At 51.4% G+C, this 23,264-nt stretch overlaps 1 protein-coding gene across 2 annotated transcripts in view; it reads right to left on the minus strand.

The window, feature by feature from the left end:
- Window positions 1–23,264, minus strand: part of PLXNA4 (plexin A4) — a 614,743-nt gene that overhangs the window by 441,827 nt on the left and 149,652 nt on the right. Inside the window, exon 1 of one of the 2 annotated variants that reach the window (XM_081243431.1) lies at window positions 9,084–9,378. The exons of the other annotated variant lie outside the window; for it this stretch is intronic. The gene's annotated coding sequence lies outside the window, so the exon portion shown is untranslated. Of the gene's footprint in view, window positions 1–9,083; window positions 9,379–23,264 lie in introns of those variants that run through there. 2 annotated transcript variants of the gene reach the window in all.

Here is a 23,264-nt window from a genome sequence, read left to right on the forward strand (position 1 = left end):
GAAATGCATTTTGGTCATCCCTCCCCATCTATCGGCATCTAAACCCACAGTGAGTTTTACATGAAGAGCAAGAATTCATTTCCGTGTGCATCAGTATGAAGAGACCACGGCCCCTACCTGCCCTCAAACCACCATCACCCAGGACACTCTCGGGTGATGGATGGATTCAGCCTGCGCTTGTCTTGGTTCATCTTAATCCTCTGAAACAGCCACAGCCTTGATGTGGTTCCAAGCCAGCCCCTGCCAGAGAGCTGGTTCACTCTTCCCTAGTTTTCTCCTTTACAGACTGTTCATCTCCTCTCCTTCTCCTCCACTCATTCATTCTTTTTACTCAGCAAATATTTACTGACTGCTTCCAGTAAGACAGGCCCTACGCTGGGTACCGAGGATACAAGAGAAGGAAGAAACGGTCCCTGTTGTCTAAAGAGATAAAGAAATAAGTAATTTCAATGCTGTTGGCATCATCGCTACGGCCAGCAGCAGCTTCTTTAGCACCATTAAAAAGTATGAATTAAGCTCCTAATGACACAAGAGACTGCTTCAAGCAGGGGTTGGTCCCTGACCCTCTGGGAGCTGGAAACCTTAGGCAGCCCTGCTAACGCAGACACATCTCCAAGTCAGTGAGTTGCTGGCAACAATCATCAGTTAAGGGCAAGTGCATTTAGGGGAAGAAGACAGGGGTCAGTATCTAATGGCAAAGACAGCAGGGAAAGGGGTCGCAAGCAGAGCAGGACCATCAGCAGGGAAAGGGGTCGCAAGCAGAGCAGGACCATCAGCAGGGAAAGGGGTCACAAGCAGCAGGACCATCAGTCCTTTGCCCCACCTGACCCTAGAGGAGCTTCAAAGTACAAGAGTTGTTAAAAAAAAAAAAAGGAGGGGGGCTGACTCCAGGCAATGACCTATGGGAAATATTTTATGCAGAAATGTCTCCTGTTGCCTTGTATTTCAACGCTTACAATATTTTTTAAAACTGGAAGGGGGCAAAGGTCATTTGCATCTGTCCCCAGCTTCCCAGCAGCTGTGCCCTCTGCCATCACAAACAGAAGTGTCTGAGATATTCACATACCACCACGTGGAAGGCATGCCTTTGGTCAATGAGCCCTACAAGATAGGAAACCTGGCTGGAACGCATTCTTCATGTGGTTCCTCTGGGGTTTAAATTGGGTAAGCCATGGTGTAGTTGGCTATTTTGGCCAGAGTCATGAATGCTGGGGGCTGAATGATGCCTTACTGGAGCAGCCTGCTGTGGTTCGCTGACTCTGTTCTGAAGAACCCTATCTTCCTTATATGGAACCCATTATCACAGACCCTCGATTTATGTACCTGCCCAGATCGCTCAACCCCACCAAACATCCCACCCCACCCCCAATTCTGGGCTTCAACCCCCTGCCCTGCTCCCAGCTGGAGCGGCCCCAGGGACACAGCACCCCATTCATTCCTTTGCTCCTAAAGTTCCTGCTCCCTTTCTTCCTTCAGGGGCAAAGGTCAGGGTCCTGCAGGTGCAACACCTTCAGGCCCACTCGGGGGGAGCCACGGAAGCCGCAGCCCCCAGGCCCGACCCCATAGGCTCTAGTTTGACCTGGCATCATGACCCCAAGGGGCGGAGGAGTTTCTGCCTTGTGGGGTAAAAGGTGCCCAGGGAGGTGCAGCGGGAAAGACCTAGCAGGAGGATGGATGCTGGCCGTACCTGTCCTCCAGACTTTTCTGAGACCGTGTTCCCATCAGGCTTCTCCCGGTACGTCCTGAGCACCTGAGCCACCAGCTGTGCTTCCGCGGGAAGCTGGGGCTAGCCTGGTAATATGTCAGTCTTTGTGCGTTCCTTCCCTCCCTCTCCTCCCTCCTTCCTTCAGTCTTGCTGCCCTGGGATTCCACCCCTCAACAAACTGTTACCACATCAGCTTTTGCCCTGGTCTCTGCTTTCTAGGGAACCCAGGCCAAGACTGGGGGTGAGGGGACAGGCAAGGGTGCCAGGCCCTGGGCTCCTCCATCACTTTCACCAGAACAGTCCCTCTTGCCTCTGTTCTGTGCATTAGAATTCCACATGAAATTGAATGTGAATAGAGAATTCCACTGCATAAGTAGTTTTTAAATCACTGATCTTGACCAATCCCCTCATTTTATAAATGGTAATACTGAAACATAAGGTGATTTTTTCTCCCAAGACCCCTTTGCTGGTAAGTGACAGAGCTGGAATCATCTACATCTGTCTCCCAAAGCTAGCTCTTCCCACAACACCAGTGCTGTTTCACCAGGGGGACATACCAGCATCACGTAGGAACCTGAGAAAATATACACCTCCTGGATCTCATTCCTGTCTGAGAACCTCTCGGCTGCCTTGGAAGGACAAGGGGCAAACACTGAAGCTGGACTTGAACTGTCTACCCACCTGGCAAAATTCTGCTTGGAACCCTAGTATCTACATAATCACCAGTACCTAGTACTGAGTGTGAAAATTCAACTGAAACTTTTATTATAGACTCCACCCCTTCACTCACAGTCGGGAGTAGGCAAATGAAAGTGCTTGTTTTAGTCCAGCATTTCTTGGGGGATTCCCAGGGCCACTGCACAGTATATCTACTTCTTGTGGTTTTACCCATCCACATTTGAGTGCTTAAAGGCTCTGAGAAGTCCTGCAACAAAGAACCTCTTTCTCTGTGGTTTACACTCAGGATTTCTCAAACTTCTTCTTCTTCTTTTTTTTTTTTTTTGTGGTACGCGGGCCTCTCACTGTTGTGGCCTCTCCCGTTGCGGAGCACAGGCTCCGGACGCACAGGCTCAGCGGCCATGGCTCACGGGCCCAGCCGCTCCGCGGCATGTGGGATCTTCCCGGACCGGGGCACGAACCCGTGTCCTCTGCATCGGCAGGCGGACTCTCCACCACTGCGCCACCAGGGAAGCCCCTCTCAAACTTCTTTGACCGTGAAAACTGTGTATGTGAACCACCTATTCACAGAATATGCTCTGTGAAATTCTGCTGTACTTTAGGTATCACCTTCGGGCAGCAGGACTGAGATGGAGAGGAAGAAAATCCACGCTAACCTTCTCCGCAAAGTTAGCTGACGTTCCACACAGGCTGGTTCGATCACACATCCCAGGGGCTGCCGCCCTGCCAGGCCCTCCTCTCATTGTCTATTCCCTCCACGAGAGGAGAAGCGATCGTCTAGCTCTCCTCGGCTTCCTGTCCCTCCTCTTGACCTCTGGGCCAAAGCCAAAGAATGGTTTGTTCACCCCCTGGTTCCCGACCCCACTCTACCCAGAAGGAAATCCATGAGTTGGGCTCGTAGCAGACAAGTTCAATGAGTATGTGAAGCGGGAACCCGATCTCGAGTGAAGACCAGGAAAGCCTCTGACCAGCTCTGGTTTTCCTTTCCTGCGGTTCCACTGACCTCTTCCCCCACAGCGCCTCTCCTCCAGATTCCTAATGAAAATCCTTGTCCCTGGAAGACCTTGGGAATTGATTCGGCTAGTCTGAGTTCAGCACATCGACTGCAGAGACGATATCCTCTTAGCTAGCGATCTGTTTTGTGTTGGATTGACAAAACATTCCAAAATCCAATTTGCTGTTGCGAATCCTGGTTCACGGAGAACGCGCCGTGGAGAGGGCGGGGTGCAGCCAAGCTCAGCTGGCAAAGAGAGGATGCCTGAGGTCTCGCACACACCTGCTGGCATGAGTCTGAGCAGGCCAACGGTGGCAGCCATTCCTGCTGCTGCCCGGAGGGGTGGTGATGAAATCCAAGTGCACCCTTTCAGCCACCTCAAGTTTGGCAGAAGCTTCATTCACTTCAGCGTAGAGGAGAAGCCAAATAAAATAATGTGCAGAATAAAAGTTTGTCTTTCAGAGGGAAAAACCAAACTAACTGCAGCAGAATCACCTGCGGATGCTCCCTGAAGTGTTCAGGCCAGAGAGGTCACGTCAGGCAGCTTAGTAGGCCCGACTTCCAGGTGGGACAGCACCCATCTAGGTGCACGGGCTCCAGCAGGGCCTCACTGCTCATACCTCTCAGAATCGGGATGTCATTCCTAACTAAGCACTATGCTTACACTGAGTCTGCACAGAGACCTTCCTCACCCACAGCCCGTTTCCACGGATTTCCAGTGAATCTCTGCTCCAACACCGTATGGTCCAGGCACCCAGCACAGCATGACATCCACAGACAAAGATTCCTTCCCTGCCTCTGTCTTCCAAAATCTGGAACCCTAGGGCTAATCAATGAATGAGCGAGCAAGTATTGAGCACCTACTATGAGCATCTTTCCCCAAGAAGGAAGAGACTATCTACCGCGTAGCAGCCTGGGGCATTCATTCCACCTTAGTTCCCAGACCATCAAAATGAGAATAAACAATCCCCACCTTACAGGGTGCTTTGAAGGATTAAGTGAGAGAGTGCCATTTCTACAACGCCAGCAAATTTGAAGTAGCCACTGGGAGAACTAGACTCCTACCAGCACGAGACTCAGAGCCTCACAGAATGAAAAGCAGAGAGCGGGACTGCACTCATTCACTCCTCCTTCGTTTTTTCCCAGGATGAAATAGGAGCTGCCAAATGAGGCAAGAGTCACCCTCAGAAACCGAGCACTCTGCCAGAACGATCCTCGCAATTTCACAACCAACGACAGTCAAGCATAAGGCTCAGCCCCGTTTGATGAAGGGGGAAGTCGAGGTTCAAAAAATGAATAGATTCGCCTGGCGTCACAGAGGTGGTCCAAGGGAGAAACCAGATCTTCTAAACTTCACCCCAGCACACTCTCCCACAAACCTCCCCCGGGTTTGCTAAGGATGCAAACAGCATAGTAACAAGGAGGGAGGTCAGTCTGCCTAGGGCTGAGACCTGGCTCCACCCGCTACCAGCTGTGTGACCTTGGACCATGTCCTCACCTGCCCCCCTCCCCCCATCTCAGTTTCCTCGTGAGGAAATGGGGAGAGTAACAGTGAGTGCCTCTCTGGGCTGTTACAAGGAAGACATGGGGCCAACCTGTGCAAACCCTTAAATGATGCCTCCCCCAAGTAAGTGCTCAATAAATACTAGCCAGCATCGTCATCATTATTATTATTTTCCACTCTGTTATTTTCACAAGGACAAATACCAACGTCCTCACAACCTCTTCCCTGGGGAGGCTGATGCCACAGGATCATAAGCTCACGCAGACTCACCCTGGGACTCGGGAAGCTTTTCTTCCAAGCTGCTTCATACCAAGCAGGGAAGCAGCCTCCTCCTTCTGGAACAAGGCCTCTGTTCTGGGAATTAGGACCTCCTGCCTTTCTCCGCTTTCAAGATCCATCTCTTACCACTTAGCAGCAGAGCCCCCTTCCGTCTCCCTGCTGACTCCACGTTCCTGCCACAACTAAAAGGCTACAGTCTGGACAGTAAGGAGGGAAGAAGGAAGAGGGGGTCAAGTTCAGACCAAGGGAGGGGACCAGGTGGCGGTGCACGGTAGAGAGCAGTGGGACTCACAGCCACTAAAGAGGTAGCTAGTGTCCGCAGGGCTGCACGTGGACCCAGCCTTGCTCAACGGAACCTATGGGGCAATTACCCTAATCACGTGCATCTCCCCAACAGTCGCTTGATTTATTAGTGCGCCGTCTTTTTTAAATGCCGCCCTTAAATATAAATAACACTTAATCATCCAGCTGTCGTTAACTTCATGTTCTATTGATTTCTTGGAGTGCCACAAATTTGAGGGCGAATGGGCTGGTGGATGTATGCACAAAGCCACGAGGTGGATTAGCAAGGGGGTGGGGGAGGGATGGGAGGAAAGGGAGGTGGGAAGGAGGAGGGGCTGTCAAGGGAGAGAAATGAGCCCTGCTCAACTGCAGGAGGGAGGGTCTGAGCCAGTGTCACATTGGGCAGCGCTGGACACAAATAAGAAGAGGAGAAGAGAGCCCAGAAGGACCGGCACATCTGTTGCACAGACTCCTCACAGCCTAGATCGCGGGTCGGTTTTCTGTTGTCACAGCCCATTGCTGAAGCCACCGCAACAGGTCTCCGAGGTGGCATTGTCTGTGTAGTGGTTTCTCCGGGTGAGGATGGGGAGAAACGACTGAAAAAATGCCCCCTAGCTGGCTAGGAGGAGAGAGGTCGGCAGCGATCTCTTTGCACCAAAGCTTGCTGATAACTAGGAGTTAGGAGGGGGTGATTTCCCCACCCCCTTAGCTCTCTCTCCACTTCAGGACTCCTGCCTCCCTAGAAAGCCCCCACTTCCTTCCCAGCAGCCCTCATTGTGATTAAAAGGATCGGAGGCCAGGTGTAGGCAGACTCTGCCCTGCAGATTTCCCTGTCTGCGGGGAGCTGCGGCTGCGGCGGCAGCGGGCGAGGGAGAGGTGCAGAGAAGCAAAAAGGAAACAAGTTGGTGGCCTCAGATTCCTCCGGAAACGTCTGCAGAGCGTCGGTGGGCATCCAGAATGAAGTGTTGGGAGGACAGAGGAGAGCACGGGAGTACCAAATAGGGCAAAAAGAACGGCTCGTGGGCAACCCAGGCCGCGCTCACAGCAGAGGCGCCTGGAGCACAGCCCGGCAGCAGCGAGGGTCTGCTGAAAAGAAGCTTTCGCGGTTGGGGTTTTTCCAGTTTGATTCCCTTCCGAGCAGCGAGGAAGACCCCAGAGAACTTAAAAGGAAGGTCACAGAGGAGTGGTGGAGAGGGAGAGTGGCAACGTGACATGCTCCGGGGCTGGGCAAGAGAGCCCAGAAAAAATGAGAGGTACAGCCAGCTTTACATAGATGTTAATTAACGCCTGCTTTGTCCTAGAAGGCAAACTGGTACCTGACACTAAGTTTGGAAAGTGTGGGGGTTTTTTGACCCACGCTAAAAAATGCTTAGCTTATCACCGGCATAATGACTGCTGGCTTAGCGTGAACGTGATGGATCCTGAGCCCGCAAATATCCGAGAAAGGAAAGAAGGTAGGGAAGGAAGCAGAGAAAGGGGCAGAGGTCTACAAGGAAGACACACAGCCATTTCAGGCAGCTCTGGACAGCACCTTTTTGCCCCTTCAAGGTCCCGTGAGGAAATGTTTACCTGGGAGCCACCCACTGTCGCTGGAGTTCCCTATTTCTGTGGAAAACCCTGTGCTGCCCCACGCGTACGTGGAACCTCCCTGTCCACTCACCCAAAGGGCATGCGTGCGAAGTGTTCCGGTTCTTCCACAGCCCGAAAGACAGAGATGGGTCCTGTGGCCACATGTGGTTGGACGAGCTGACCACATACAGCAAGGCTCTTTGAGAAGGCGTGTGCATATCTGGGTATGTGTACACACAACCACCATTCTTAAAAAGAAAATAATGTCTGTTCCCCTGACTGGGTTCTCCCCATTGTGAGAGCTTTGCTTTATTCCATCTACCCTTTTTCAATCAATCAAAGGGCAGCTCACACAGTGCACAGCGGGAACACAATCTCCCTCCCGGGGACGTCTGGTTCTCTGGTTCTCTCCTCCCCAGCCTAGCCGAAGACCTTTTCAGGAGCTGGAAAAAGTTTGGAAATAGCAGAGATGGGGGTACGAAGAGGGCCCTTTAGTTCAGCACCCATCTTCAGGATTTACAGAATTAACCAAATCCTGTGCCCAGCACTGAGGCCCACTTGTTCAAAAGAATGTTGCCTCCTTTCTCCTCATGTTCTGGAAAACTCCCAACATATTTTTTCCCACTGGTGGGTTTGTAGGACACTCTGAACACATGATCTTGTATAGAGAGCACAAGCTGATTCCATTTCTTGCCAAGCTGCCCAACAAGCTACGCCAAAAGGGACAGCTATAGAAACGCAGAACCTGGCTATATCTATATTCAACTCCAAAATAATGTTGTATCTGGGTCTCACATTCTTCTCCCTACAGTTGAGCCCTGAATGAATTGGCCTTTGACCCCTCCCCCCAAAGTGGGAACTATGAAAAAAAACCCTTTTGGAACCCCACCCCCTCCCACTTCCTCCAGAAAAAGTTTGAAAATGAGCAGCCTGTGAAACTCCAGCCAGGGAGAAAAAGAAAGGGCGAGCTTTAGGGAAATAGAACCTTGAATCACAGGCTTCTGGAGAGTGATTCGACATGTCAGGAGCAGCCTGGCTCTGGGAGATGCTGCCAGACCCAAGAATGCCTGGGCTTCTTGTAGGGTGGACACTGCTGAGGGGGTCGTGAGAGGGGGGGACCCTCCTCCCTTCCTGCACTGCACCCTCCTCCATCCCCCTTCTAGTTCTATTTCTCAGACACACAGCTCAGAAAGGCATGTGGCAGGTGTTAGGCGCGGGCACAGGGGAAGCAGCCCCACGCTTCCCTGCACAGTGCAGAGAGGCTAGGGACACCCAAGTGTGTGTAAGATTGCTGCTGTCCACAGACTGGAGACGTGAGTAGGTTAGACGTTTTATGGAGGATCCGACCCCACACACTCTCCCTAGACAAGCAACACACTCAAAGCCATGCTTAAGCCCCTTCCTGCCTGAAATCCAGGCGCATTGCCGGGAAAGCAGTGCCTCGCTTCAGAAAGGCGTTTGTGCTGCCTCTTACTGGGGAAACGCAATGTCTGTTCCATATGCACCGCCCTACAGAACTGCAGCCCCATCCGCCTCTGTGGCCTCCTCCCCGCGCGCTGGGCCACCACGCTCTCCAAAGATCTGAGTATCTGTCGGTCTGTCTCGCGTTAAAATCCCACGGTGCGCAAAGGCCACGGAGCAGAGATTACATTGGGCGGGTCTCCCAAGACCATTACTTCTCCTATTTGTTAAACCAGCCAGGGATGCCAGCGGCTGGGAACTGAAAAAAAATCGCTCCCTCAGCCTAGCCAGGTGGGAGGGAGAGGCAGTAATACACAGAATCCCACCCCGAAAGTCCTGGTTAGAGAAGTCTGAGTCCGGGAGCGGAGGAGAAAGAACATGGGAAATACCTGCTCCGGCCGCGCGGCACCTACGTGGGTGTCCAGGTGGGACGCGGGCAGGTGCGTGTGCATGGCGTGTGCCCGTGTGTATATGTGTGTGCGCGCGTGTGTGTGTGTGCGTGCGTGCAGGGGGCTGGCTCCGGGGCATTCGAGGACTCCGGACCGAGCCGGCATCTCCGCCCGCGCTGCCCTCGCCCGCTCGCCCGCCCGCCCGGCCGGCCGGCTCCTTACCTGCAAGCGCCGCTTTGCCTGCTTCAGCGGGAGCGCCGCATTGACACTGCAGATGGTGCCGGTGCCGCTGCCTCTCGCCCTCCTCTGAACGTGTGCGTGTGCGCGCGTGTGGCTGCCTCCTCCAGCCCCAGCCCCGAACCAACGAACGCGAATACTCCACCGAGGCACGGGGAACCCGGGGGGAGGCCAGGGAAACGGAGGGCGAAATCAGAGCCTACGGGGCTTGACAGCTCCTCTGGCGGCGTCCAAGGTGGGCAGAATGTCCAACAAAAAGGTCGGGAAATGCGGCTCGCTTCCAAGCACCCCTTTCCCCACCCCCCCAGCCCTGGAGCCCGAGCAGTAGTGGCGGCTCTCGGGGGCTGCGGTGGCGACGCGGGGCCGCCCCCTTCGTCCCCACCCCCGCGGGCTGAATGTCCTTGATGCCAAGCGGGCACGGCGGCGTCACTCCGCGCTGCCCATGCTCGCCAGGTCGGGCCGCTGCCCGGGCGAGGCGAGTGCGCGGGGGACCCGCCGGGGAGCGCTGTTGGCGCCTCGGCGCGCCTCCCTGGGCAGCGGCGGCCGCCCCCCGGCCACACGCGGCCGGCCGCGCCGCAGCTGCCCCTGCCTCCACCCGGGGCCGGGCCGGGCCGGGCCGAGGGGCCGGAGCTGGGGGGCCGCTGGAGCCGCCGGCTGGTCCCCGGGGAGGCGCGGGGCGGCGGCGGCCGCCGGCGCTGCGGCAGCGGAGAGCGCGGCCGCGGGCCAAGCCGGGCCTCCCGGGCGCGTCCCCCGGCCCCCCGGGCGGGCTGCTCGCAAAGTTTGCAGGGGGCAGGGAGCGGGGCCGCCGCTGCCTCGGCCGCCGCCGGAGCTCCCGGGCTGCCTGCTGCCGCCGCGGCTCGCTGCTGCTGTGCATTGAAGCCCGGCCAAGCGCTGCAAAAACTCCAGCTGCCTGGCGCTCTCTGGGTCCTCCTCTCCTCCCTCCCGCCCTCCCCGCTTCCCAGCCTCCCTCCCTCCCTCGCCTCGCCCCCGCCCCTCCCCGCCGCCCGCCGCCCGCCAACCGCCGCCGCTCCCTCCCTGGCTCGTGCTGGCTGGCTTGGAGCTCGGCTGACAGCTAGACCGCCCGAGAGCTGCCGGCAGAGGGGGCAGGGGGCGCCTCCCCGCACCCCGCGCCCGCCGCCGCCCGCCTAGCCCGCGCTCCCCGCTCCCACGTTTGCGGACACCCGCCTGGTCCCCTCGGCCCGCACTGGGCGACCCTGCCTGCGGCTGTGTGGCGCGTACTTGGTGGCACGGGCGCCGGGCGCGCACGGGGGATGAGGCACACAGCCGCCTCGGAAGGTCCGGATGTGGGCGCCGACGGTCGGAGGGACTCCCAGGTGCTCAGAGCCGACACCGACACAGGCACACATTGCCGAATCAGCACCCCGCCCCAGAACCCCACACGGGACCTGAGGACGGGGAGGCTGGGTGAGATACCATGGGTGGCCAAGGGCGCTAGAGCTCGCTGGGTAACCTGACTCGTCTAGTCCTGTTTCTGTTAAGAGGCCGACCTGGCTCCTCTCTTCTCCAAAACCCTAGATCCTAGACCAGAGCAAAAACAGACAATGACAACATCCGGGCAGTTTCTGAAGTCCAAAGAGAGAGATCAGGATTTTGCTCTGGTTCAGCCATACGTCTGGCAGGGAGCAAATACCTGAGGACGGAAAGTGAGCAGCACTACCTCTGAAACCTCTGCCTAGATCCTAGGCAGTACTGTGCCCCATCCTCCAAGAGAAACTGAAGGGATTCCCACACTTATTTAGCCCCAGACTTCCATGGATTCCTCACTCATCCCCACAACACCACAGCCCCCTAAAATGGCACCATCAACTGTGCTCCCCCCATGGGCAACCACCAAGGATGACCCTCGAAAGGAGCCCATGGTTTCTGGCTTCCTCCCTCGTGGCTGTCCACTTTCCTTTCTCCCCACAGCCAGCCACTTCCTGTCCCTTCCTGTCCTCCCATCAAGACACCTTCAGGGAATCTTCCTATCAGGTGGAAATGACTGACAGCAGCATATACATTTCTACGCCTTCCTGAAGGGCTTCTATTTTCAGAGATCAGAGCTGTAAACCAGGGAGACTGAAACCAGCTGTGTGCTGACGGGGTATACAAGCCCCAAGGTGGACAGCACACTCGGGTCAGGCCGGGCCCCCCTAGACAGGCCTTGCTGAAGCTTTGCTTTGGAGAGGTGGCTGCCTGGATGAGAAGGAGAGAGCCAAGCCAGACTGAGGATGAAACCAGACGTTGGGTCGTTTGGCGGAAGGGTATTCCAGGAGACAGAGTGGAGCCTTGAGAGCCTCTGGCCCTCTGCTGAGTATCGCAGGGCCCAGAAAGCAGCAAGGAGTGATCTTATTAGCTTGCGTTAATACACTGATCCGGCTCCTCTCTTCTCAGAAACCCCGGATGCCAGACTCTAGATAAAGCAGGCGATAGCAGGTTAGTTTCAGAAGTCCAGAGAAACATAACGAAATAACTCGCTGCTGCTGCTTCTTGGACCTCCATCCGGAGTTGAGGAAGCCCAGGGCCAAATGTTTCTCCAGGCAGGACTGAAACTAGGGAGAGACAAGCCAGGCGCCCAGGAGGCACTCACACTCAGGCTCCTTCTTGTCAGGCTGTCCTCACCCTGCTCGTGGTCCCGCTTTGAGGTATCTTCTCTAAAAACTGCTGCACGGGATCATCACAGGCCTTTCCCAGAGGTGACAACCCAGACAGCCCCGTGAAAAACCCTAATGGGTTACTCATGGAATACAGTCCCATAAAAGCGGGAAGTGGGGGGGGATCCTTTCAAATGTCTGTTTGCCACTCAGCTTTCAGGGCATGCCATAAAAATGCCGGAAGAGGGGGAGAGGGAGTGAGAGAAGCAGCTCTGCTTCCATTCTCAGCCATCCAGCATGTATTTTTAATACAACTTGATTTTTTCACTTGTAGCTTGTGTGTGTGTGTGTGTGACTATTGCTGGTAAGACACAGGTCCATTTTCTGATGGATGGATGGGAAGTCAAAGATCTTTTTTTTTTTTTTAGCGGTAGCAGATAAAATGTATTTATTATTCTCTATCTCCTGCCTAGTGTGTGGCGTCATTTATTTTCATTCAGAGAAATGAATGCCATGTGGTGCCTGAAGAGCAATAACAGAGCCAAATGACAGAGAAGTGAGGCAAAGAGCTGGCCCGACAGTGGGCAGGTGAAGGGCGCCAGCCGATTCTCCTGTTGTCCGTGGGGCTGAATGGCCAACGGTCTTTTCCTTCCTTCGCCTTCCCCTTAACAACCGGGTGAACGGTGTGCTGAATGGGGCAGTTATAATGTCTCCGTAAGGAAGAACACGAACAGTCAAATTAGCAGCAGTGTGGGACCTGATTTTTTTTTTTTTTTTAATTATGATGGCCCCTTGGATTTGCTCCCTCAAGGCTGGAGAGTTGGGAGATGGGTTGGGATGAGTAGTGCTCTAGGCCGGAAGTTAGAAGACCTGGGTCCTAGAGCTGGCTCTGACATCCACCAACTCCATAATTTGGGGGTAGATCAGGCTTTCTCAGTGACACTCTGTCTTCTCACCGGCTCCATTTACCCCCTGGAGACAGTGACATTCAAGGGAGGTGCTATCTATTCACGCGCTTGGAAACTCTAAGGTAAGTGGATACACGCGTAAGCGATCAGCATTGCTTTTCAAAGACCACGTCTTTTTTAAATAGCACCACACAGTGAGGGCTGGAAGGTCCTCTGTCATCTTGACCATTCTCGGTGGTCAGACACACTAGGAGAGGCAGCCTCCATACCGGTTCAAAGCAGGTTTCTGCAGCAGGTACAAACCCTCCTAGCTCCCACACGTCCCCCAATCCCACCGGCTGTGGAGCGGCAAAGAGAGACGCGAGCTTTTCTCCTGCTGACAGTGGGTCTGTAAGTCACCCACTCCCCACCCCGCCAACGGGGATGCTGAGTAGGTCATTGGCTGGCTTACGGCCACAAGAGGGAGAAGCTAAATGGCATATTGCTTCATAAAGTCCTGTGTTCTAAGGAGGCTATTTTTGTGGCAGTTTGGTGGTCGTTTATTGAGGGGTTTGAGGTGTAGAGTATTGGCTCATCTTTCAGGCTGAATAAAAGGCCAGCTTTAATAGGAGAGGGGAGAAGAAATCCTTAAGTTTTCCTTCACTTAGCCACCACTGTTTTATTAGTCTAGGAACAGAACTTCTATTTAAGTTGATAAAAAGCCAGATTTGCTCATTAAATAAATCACCAGAGCCTGGTGGTACTATAGAGAATTCCCCCCGCCCCCCCCCCCCCAATAGCTGGCCCCATGGCTGGGTTTCAGACGGTGCACCCGGTGCAGGATGAAAAACGGCAGGCAGTCCGCGGCTTAAAAACCTAAATTGTGGCGCCACCTGCAGGAGAGTAGAAATATCAACATTATCCCAACTCAGCAGAGACTGGGAGAAAAGAGCCTTCCTTGGTGACCCTGCGCTGGAAACAGGAGGCCAGGGTTCCAGACGGAGAGAAGGGCCCAACTCCCCACTGACCCCTGATTTCCAGGTGTGTCACCAGATGTCCGCCACACACTCCAGGAGGCTGCAAGCTGCAGCCTTCTGAAAGCTGCCATTTCGTGCGCAGCTGCTCTCAAGATTCTCAGTCTATTGAAACAAACTGATTCTTTCCTATTTCCTAAGGGGCTAAGTCAGCCTCTAACCCAAGCGTTCTATTTCCAAGACTCCAGGCCATAAAATAGTAAAAACAGGACAGAGAAACGACTGCCCTTGGAGGAGGGTGGGGGAGGAGCGTCCCTATGTCACCCCACTTCCTGATTGTACTTGACCTTGAGGCTGGGTATTGTGAGTAGACCCAAACCGTCTCAGGCTTCTCCAGCCTGTGGGTGCTAGTGAGGACACAGTGATGGTCGCATCTGAATCTCATCTCCCAGCCTTCTCCTGCTCATGCAGACTTGGCCTCCGCTGATAGCCCCCTCCCTGTCTCCTCCCATGTGTCAGAGACCCCCAAGGGTGGCTGTGCTGAGGAACAAGTCTGATCGTGTTATTCTTCACAGGCCTCGTCATGGGAGTCCACTGCCACAAGCCACGTGATGGAAGGACATCTCTGCATCACCTCTGCCCACCCACCTATACCGCTGGGCAAGGCCAACCCTGCTGCTCCGCTGTGGCTTCCCAGGCCACAACAGGGGTCTGGTGCCAAGGTGGGGGGGGGATGCTCGCTCCCTTCCCCCACTCACACACTGTGTGGATCTTGGTCATCTGGGCCCCGAAGCAGCTCCCACACCTCCCGGGGTCTAAGTCTTAATCCCGTTCCTCCCCAGACGCCTTCACCTACCACCTCTCTCCAGAATTCTTCCTCCTCTTCCAACTAATGAGCAAACTTGTCTTTTCAACTGCAGGAATCAGACGTGGGAGGGTGCAAGGGGTGGGTAGGCACGTGACCTAACTCAGTTGGCCAGAAACAGCAGAGTCCCAGCTCTGGCCAACTCCATATCTTGCTACAACAAGAAAATGTAAACACTTCCGTGTGACCCTTTTTGGGGGTTCAGTCTCAGGAAGCATGAGGTCCTATAGCACGCCTGAGCTCCAAGAACCAGATGCCATTCATGGCTTCCACCTGAAGGCTCCATGTTGCCTCCGCCCGCTCACCTGCCAAGTAGCTTAAGCTAGTCACTTGGCCTCTATGACTAGGGTACAAAGAGCACAAAGGCCTCAGTTGTTTTCCTTGTACTGAAGATGGATTTGTGCTAATGGGTTAAAAACCTTATCTGGTAACACACATTTCCAAGATGATTGCCAGGTTGTCTGAGTATAATCTTCTAAGAGATGGTGATAACCAGCATCCAAAATAAACCTAGCGATCCTTGCCAACTGGTATTCATGCTGTCCTGCCGTCCCCGCCCACAGAATCAGAGCTGACTCAGCTGAGACAGTGTGTGACTTCCAAGGCTAAGTCATCCAAGACGTGGCAGCTCCCAGCTTGGTCTCTTAGATCACTCGCTCTGGGGTATTGGGCCATGTGGTGAGGACCCTCAAGCAGCCTGGAGGAGAGGAACTGAGGTTTCTCACCAAGAGCTGGCACAACCTGGCATCCCATGGGGGAGCCGCCTTGGAAGTGGTCCTCTAGGCCCAGTCAGATCTCCAGATGATTCCAGCTTTGGGTGTTTTAACTGAGGTCCCAGACATTGTGGAGCAGAGACAAGATGTTGCTGGAGGTGATGTGTTACACAGCCAGAGATAATTAAAAACATCGTGACTTACAGAGGGAATTGTTCCCCTGACCTTGGCCTCAGTAGCCTCTAACTCTTACTCTCTGAGCCCACTTGGCTTTAGAATAAGAAGGACAGAGGGGGGCATGCTGGATGCATGATGCTGACTACACTGGGCAGGAATGGGCACCAGGACGTGCCCTGCCAGGAACTCCCTACAGAGCCCCTTAGCATATCTCAATATGCGAAGTGAAAATGAGAAAACCCAGCCAGGCAGCTGGAAGGCACAACACACAGAATGTAGAGTCGTGCTCACCTGAAGTGCACGTGCTCAGTTCTGGCGTGTCAGCCTCAGAAACACCCCGCACTGAGGCGCAGAGCAGGGCTGGAGCTTGTTCGTTTTAACACGCTGCCGGGCACCTGCCCTCACGGGGAGCCCGTTGGAGGTCAGACTGAGTGGACTCCATCCCTGTGGTGCTGATAAAGTTCCCTCCTCCTGAACCTGACCCTGCCCGCACTGCAGGGCAGGGGGGAGGTCCAAGGACTCAAGAGAAGGCACAGCAAGAAGAGACCGGAAACAGGAGGCCACTGTTTCCCCGCTGCACAGTGTCCTGTGAGGACTACCTTCCATCCCCCTGGTACCAGCTTCGAGGAATCTCCTCAGCCCTCAGCAGCTCCTGGAGACCCAAGCAGTGCCTAAGGGTCATCAGGGGGGCCAAGGTACCCACAACGGGTAGGAGGAAAGTGAGGGAGGAAAGAAGCCACGAGGAAGAGTAAGAAGGGAAAGAGGTGCCTGTACTGAGTCGGCGCAGAAGGAGCCGCAGACCACGCCTCTGGGAGTTTCTGGGGACGGTGCAGAGACCCAAGGTGACTTCTCTCCTCCTTAACATCTCCCCCCATTCTCCTTCCTCAGGCTTGAAAGGGCTTCCTCCCAAAGCACTCCTGTCTGCAGGCTTTGCAAATGCTGGGTGTCCCTTGTGGACCCCCCACGGTCACAGCCCCAAGGCCACAGTGGTGCTTGATAGTTAAGAGCCAGGGAGATGGGTTTCCCTGGTGGCGCAGTGGTTAAGAATCCGCCTGCCAATGTAGGGGACAGGGGTTCGAGCCCTGGTCCAGGAAGATCCCACATGCCGCGGAGCAACCAAGCCTGTGCACCACAACAACTGAGCCTGCGCTCTAGAGCCCGTGCTCCACAACTGCTGAGCCCGCGTGCCTAGAGCCCATGCTCCGCAACAAGAGAAGCCACCGCAATGAGAACCCCACGCACCACAACGAAGTGTAGCCCCCGCTCGCCACAACTAGAGAAAGCCGGCGCGCAGCAACGAAGACCCAAGGCAGCCATAAATAAATAAATAAGATTAAAAAAAAAAAAGAGTCAGGAAGACCCCACTGTGTGCATCTGTCCCCAACCCTGCATTCAGTGACACTATGCTGATAGCTGGAAACCAGCCATGGTGGAAATATTTACACCAGGGGGATCAGCATACACTGCAAACCAGGGCTCTTATCTCTGTGGAGAGCCAGTTCTTAAACCTTTCCCAACACGGCACTGGGCAGGGCTAGCGATGGGCCAAGATCAAGCAGGTGAGTGCAGACCAGGCCTGCTGATCTGCTCAGATGACTGTTCATGGGTGCCCAGCAAACGCAGCACCCACATCGGCGCAATTTAGTGTCGCTATGGGCAGAGAGAGGGTTCCCTTCCGCCCACGCCCCACCCCTAGATAATGAGAAAATGTTACTACATACCCTTTCTAGTAGTTGTTTTTCCCAAGTCCTGTGTCTAAGGAGCCTTGTCTCATATTTTTTGACACTAGAATCAAGAAGGAAAGTGATGTCCTTTCCCTGCTAGGCAAACTGAGGCAAGGGATACTGAAGTGACACATCTCAGGTTACATAGGAATCTGAAATGTAAACCTGTGCACCCGTCACTTACTCTCTCCACTTCAAACTTAAGATTCATACCTTGGGTTTGGCAACAATTCTATTTTCATTCCCTCAAAGCACTGCTGTTAAAATTACGGTACACCCATGCAATAGAACACAGTATAGATCTTAAACAAATGAAGTAAATCTATGTAATCGATGCTCTGAAAAGAAAATGCAGAAAGGTATTTGTATATATGTTTGCATATTTTTGAATAGTGCATACACATCTATACAGCTTTATATATACATAGAACATTTTGGAAGGCTACAGAAGACACTTACCAGCAGAAGCCTCAGAGTGGGAGCCAGGGTGACATATATTTTATTGTTTCATTGTATGTCTTTTGTTCTTTTTGACATTTTACCCTGTGCAAATATTACGTTCTCCATTTTTTAAAAAAGCTAGTTTAAAAGGAACAAAAAAATACTGCCGCTAAAAGCATCTTCATCACACCACTCTCTCTCCTCGAATCCAGCCAACCACTCCTCCACCCCATCTGTATCAGACCCAAGCTTGCTTTTGTTATACTTTCCAACTCTCCGCCCCATCTTGCTCTTCTTCTCTGGGCTGCCATGAGGGTACAGAGCGGCCTGTCTGCCCAGCATGACGGGGTAAACATCCCAGAGAAGTTCTCATCTCTCATTTCCTAAAGACCAGCCAGCGTTCTACTGGGCCTGAGGACTTCTCTTTGGCACTCGTTGATTAGAAGGAGATTCCAGGAATGATCCAGAACATCCTTTCCATGCTAAAGCAAGTAACTCTAGATCAAGTCAAAGGCAGTTTTCTTCTCCACCATGGTCAGTGAACTCATGGACACTACTACCCAGAAATGGTACAGGCTAAACATACGATGGTGCCAGGAAACGTTTAGATATTAACAGGTAAAAGCTCCACTGAGTTGTTGATCTCATCAGGAACTGTGTAGGGACAGGTAAAGGACTAGAGACAGGCAAACCTCATGCTAGTTTGGAAAAGGTGAAAATAATGTATTGATGAGTTCTGAAAACTACAAACCAATGAGCTGGGTCCAGATATTGACCGCTGGCTCAGTAAAGGGGAGACGTGATCATTTAGAAAATGATATGGTGAGGACTGAGAATAGGCCTGGCAGGTTGGTCTTGTTTTCTAATTCAACAAAGTGGTGAGGCTTTCACATCCAGGAAGTAGAAGAGAGAATATCTGAATTGCATCAAGGACTCTTTAATAAGACCCTTGTAGAGCATGGGGTTATGTGGGCTGGAAGGATTAGCTGATTGAATGGTGAGACCCCAAAGATGGTCCTCAATGCATCAAGACAGCGTGGAGGAAGGTTTTCTTGGGAGCTGTATCAGAGCTCTGTTCTCAAACTAATCCTGTTCTACAAGTGTACTAATAACTTGGATAAAGATGGAGGAGACACAGTCATCAAATTTGCCTATGACTGCAATGAAAAAACAATAAATATAAATATTTACAATCCTCCCCCTGGCTAAGGAGAAAGAAACCTTTGCTTAATACTGGGCATTTTTGGTGTTAATAAGGCATTGTGATGTTGACCTGGGGGCACCATGCTGAGGAATGAAAAAGTGAGAGAAGCTGAACTGACCTACATTTGAAAATATATGGAGCTCTCCAGAAAGAAAAAGGATCTGGCCAGGGGGAAAGAATGGAGCAGCACCCTGCGGGGGAAGGGGGCCTGAGGATGGGTGGGAAGAAGGTGGGAGGAAGGCTGTGAGCCTGGGGACCCTGGAGGGACGTGAGCACCAGTCACAGAAAGGGGTTTTGGGGAAGTCTTTCAGAGTACATGATGTAATTCCTTCTTGTGATGCCTCCTCAAGAGACTGTCAGTAGAAAACTTTGCAATTTGTCAATGCTTTGAAAAGGTTGATTTTGCATTTCTTTTGGCTATATCGTCAAGTTGGGATGGATCTTAAGGCAGAATCAAGAAGACCCTGTTTTATTCAGTCTACAAGTGCACGATCAAAGCCCCTCAACATAAAATAGACTTTCTGAATTCAAAGATAATTTTGCATGCTGAAATTATGGGGCAATTTTTAACAAAATGAAATCTAATATAGATACGACCGAGGTCCTATATGTGCGTATAGGAAACAACTTTACAAATACAGGATCAGGGAGATGTGACCACATTTTTTTTTAAGTATAAACTAAAGTTGACAATAAGCTCTCTATGTGACTCAACAGTGAGAGGCTGCCAAAGTCAATGGAATCACAAGCTATATTATTAGAGAATGGAGTCCCAAAGGGGGCGGTGATAGTCCTGCTCTGCTTTGAGACAGTTAGACCACACCTGGATTACTGCTCCAGGCCCCACACTTTAAGAGTGGTCAAGCCCAAAAGGGACTTAAAATCCTATTATATTTGGAACAATCAAAGACGCTGGTGATGTCCAGCTTCAAGAAAGTTAGGACCAAGGGAACAGGACAGCTTCAAATATTTGGGAAGGGTTGCTGAATTAGCTCTATAACTTCAAGATATTGAAGTAGGATCAATGAATAGAATGTATCTTATGTAGAGATATTTTGGCCCAATATAAGGAATGCCTTTCTAATAGAGCTCTCTAAAGACAGAATAGATTTTCTTGGGTGGTAGTGAGTTCTCCATCACTTGATGTATTCAGACAGGAAGGAGGGGATGCTTAGGTGAAGACTGGAGTTTGGATGAAATAACCTCTGATGTCTCTAAGGGTCTGAGGTTTTAGTTGTTTTGTGTTTATTGTTGTATCCTCCACAGTGCCACGGGCTTTGCTGTGACTCAGTAAATGTTTACTGAATTAAACTGGAATGATTTGAGGCTAATATCTAGGGAAGATAACCAAATCCGGCCCCAACCATCACCAAGGAGGGGAATCAAAGATGAAGTCAGGTCAGAGAGTGAGATGAAGGGAATGAGTAGACACACCACTAAGTTAAACCCTGCCTCTTCCTTGCTCTGCAGCTGTACACCTCCTTCACCAGGTATATATACCGTCCTTTGCCCGGTACAGGCCTGTATGAAACCATTTTCCATCATTCACTCATTGAATACTCATAAAATCCAGAGTTCTGAATTTTTATTTTTTTCCTTTGGCTTTAAAACTACCCCCCACTCCATTCCTTCCTCCCCAAGTCCCCAGTCTTTCTTTTTGGGTGCCCAGATTGCTTTTCTCCCCCTTTCTCCTAGTTTCTTCCTACTCCAGTGGGGGATCTTTATCATTCTTCTATTCCTACCCCGTTAACCTCAGAAGCTTTCTATGGCTATCAAGGGCCTGACAACCAGGCCAGGGATCCTAGTGTCTCAGAGAAGTCACAGGTAATGGGCTCAGGGTCAGCTTGTGTCACCTCGTCGCAGGGACTGTAACCTGAGGGCTGGACGGGTTTTTGTCCTACATCTAACTACACGGTGGACGTTCAACAGCCTGTGATGGCTGCTCCTTCATCCTCTAGTTTGTCTTAAATGATACGAACAATGGCATTCTCATCACCGCCCCCGCCCCCCAGGGGGAAATTATTCCACTGTCGAAAGCACCTCTCTGTACAGGAGTGTTGTGGGCTTCTTCTGCAGGAGTTCCAAACCTTCAGTCTGTCCCTTTGTCATTCCTAATTATGGTTCCTCCCATATTAACAGGATTATTGACACCTCATCGTTTTGTTCTGTAAATAAAACTAAAGCATCCTATCGCTTCTGCTCCAGTAATTTCATCAGCACCTTTCGGGCCTGGTCATAATTTCCCTTCCTGATTCGTCACGCTTATTCAGGCACAAAGCTACAGTAAGAGAGAATACATCTTAAGAAAGAAAGAAAGAGTGAGTGAGTGATAATGATGGTGACAATGATAAAGATTTCGTCCAAAGACCAAAGCCAGATATCACAGGTTTTCACGAGACTATAAAGGTTCTGTAAAATTTCATTGTGACTGTAGAGTGAAATAGGGGATACTCTGCAACTCATATCATGTTTAGGATCATCCATTCAATAAACATTTATGAAGTGCCTGCCATATGTCACTGTGCTATGGATCAAAGCTGTTTCAGGCGTAGTCCCTACCTTAGGGGTTTTCAGGTGAAGGGGGGACAACATAGTAAACAAATAAGTGCAGCAATATGTTATGGATGCTAAGATATAAGTATTCGCCAAGTAATAGGGGAATAAGGAAGACAGTGTCAATTCAGAAAGCAATTCTTCTTGATTCTGATCATAACACCATATTCAAATTATAACTAGTCATTTTGTTATCAATAGTGCCTCTGCTGTTACAATATTTTTAAAATAAGGCTCATCTCAGTGAGAAATAATAACAACATTAATATACGTTCTTCCAATCAGAAGGACTTGAAGTAAGAAGCTACATTTGAGGCGTGGGCAGGGGGAGGATAGGAATGAACAATAAGGATCAGTGGGCAAGACTGGGTTGCAAAGGATGTAGGTGAAAAAATATATATATATGTGTTCTTCAATGTCAGAATTTTAAATTATAGACATTTGATGATGGTACAATATTTACCTAGCACTTGCAGAGACGTGCTGATCACTTTACCTTTTAATATCCCTGTTTCATAAATACTGAACAATTCCCCCAGGGAATAAAACCAAGGACTCACATGGGCAGGTAGTTCATATCCATTCATTGTTTTTTTTTTTTTTTTTTTTTTTAATGTTGAAGATCTTATTGGCTTTATTCAGTGATTTACGAATCAGACAGCACCCAATTTAACAGATAAAAAGGAGCTCCCTATACATTCTTTCTTTGATTCATTTCTTATATGAATATATTCTTAGTTCCTCCTATGTGCCAAGTTCTAGTGCTGGGGATAAGATGGAGCCCGGGACAGTAGGTCCCTGATCTTGTACAGTGTGCACTGTGTCGAAGGCAAGAATGAACCAGTTAAATGAATGAACAGGATAATTTCAGGTAGTGGTTTGTTCTATGAATAATATGAGAATATGGTGTCATGAGGTGAGGAAAGGTTTCTCTGAGGTGGTAACCTCTGAGCTGAGGCTTCAAAGACAAGAAGGAACCAGCCAGGGGAAGACGTGGGGAGAGGAAGGAGTCAGTACAGGGGCCCTGAGGTGGAATGTAGAGGAAGAATAATCCTCAATTCCAAAGAAGGCAAGCTTTGGGAACCACGCAAGAGTCAGTGTGGGCAGAACTTTGCAAGGGGAAGAAATGGAGCAAAAGCCCTTAGAAACACACAAGCAAACATAAAAATCCAATTGGGAAAAGTAAAGTAGAAAAGAGTTTGGAAAAAATGCATAGCTCTAAAAAGGTCGTCGGGTCGTATGACTTCTTATGCCATACGGACCAAGCCTGGCTCCATAAGATGTAATTCGTAGAACAAAGAGAAGAAGGAAACTGACAAAATGATGAAATGAGGATAGAAGAATGTTGATTAGAAACAGAGAAATGGAGACTGTGTCCATTAGGAAGGCTTTGGTCTGCAAGTAACAGCATACACGTCCAGCTGCTTAAAAGACATTTAATATCTCACATGAGTAGCCTGGAGTTAGGTGGTTCCTGGTCTAGTGCAGGGACTCACTGAGGTTACCAAGGATCCAGCCTCTTTCTATTTCGTCTCTCATCCTTGGCAAGTCGCATTTTTGCCCTTAGACTTAACTTAAGCCCCAAAGAAAGGCAAAGAAGCAGTGCCAGAAAGCTCTTCTGGAGTTGCTCTCCCTTCTAACAGCAAGTAGAGTGTTTCAGAATGCTTCCATATACCTGACTGGCAAGAACTGGGTCACAGAGCCACTCTAAGCTGCAAGGGAGGTTGTGAAAATGAGCGTCTGGCAAAGAACAGGATTACTAACACTGATTTGGACTAATCGAGATCCCAAGAGTCACCCCCTGCAGATTGGATCAACGTGGAGAGCCTTGGAGCAGACGAAGGAGGGAAGAGCGGGTCATAGGAAGGCAGGGCCATTCGCTGGGGTCCCTTGTCGGGGTAAGAGGGGAAGAGGAGGGAGTATAGAGTAATGGAAAGACCCCAAGATCTGGAATCAGAAGACATGGGTTACAAGCCCCCCTCTGGGCAAATTACCCAAACAATCTCAGCCAGAATTCCTTCATCTATGAGATGG

This window comes from Mesoplodon bidens (genome assembly GCF_964165515.1).
Source record: "Mesoplodon bidens genome assembly, chromosome: 9".
In the NCBI taxonomy this organism is placed as follows: Eukaryota; Metazoa; Chordata; class Mammalia; order Artiodactyla; family Ziphiidae; genus Mesoplodon; species Mesoplodon bidens.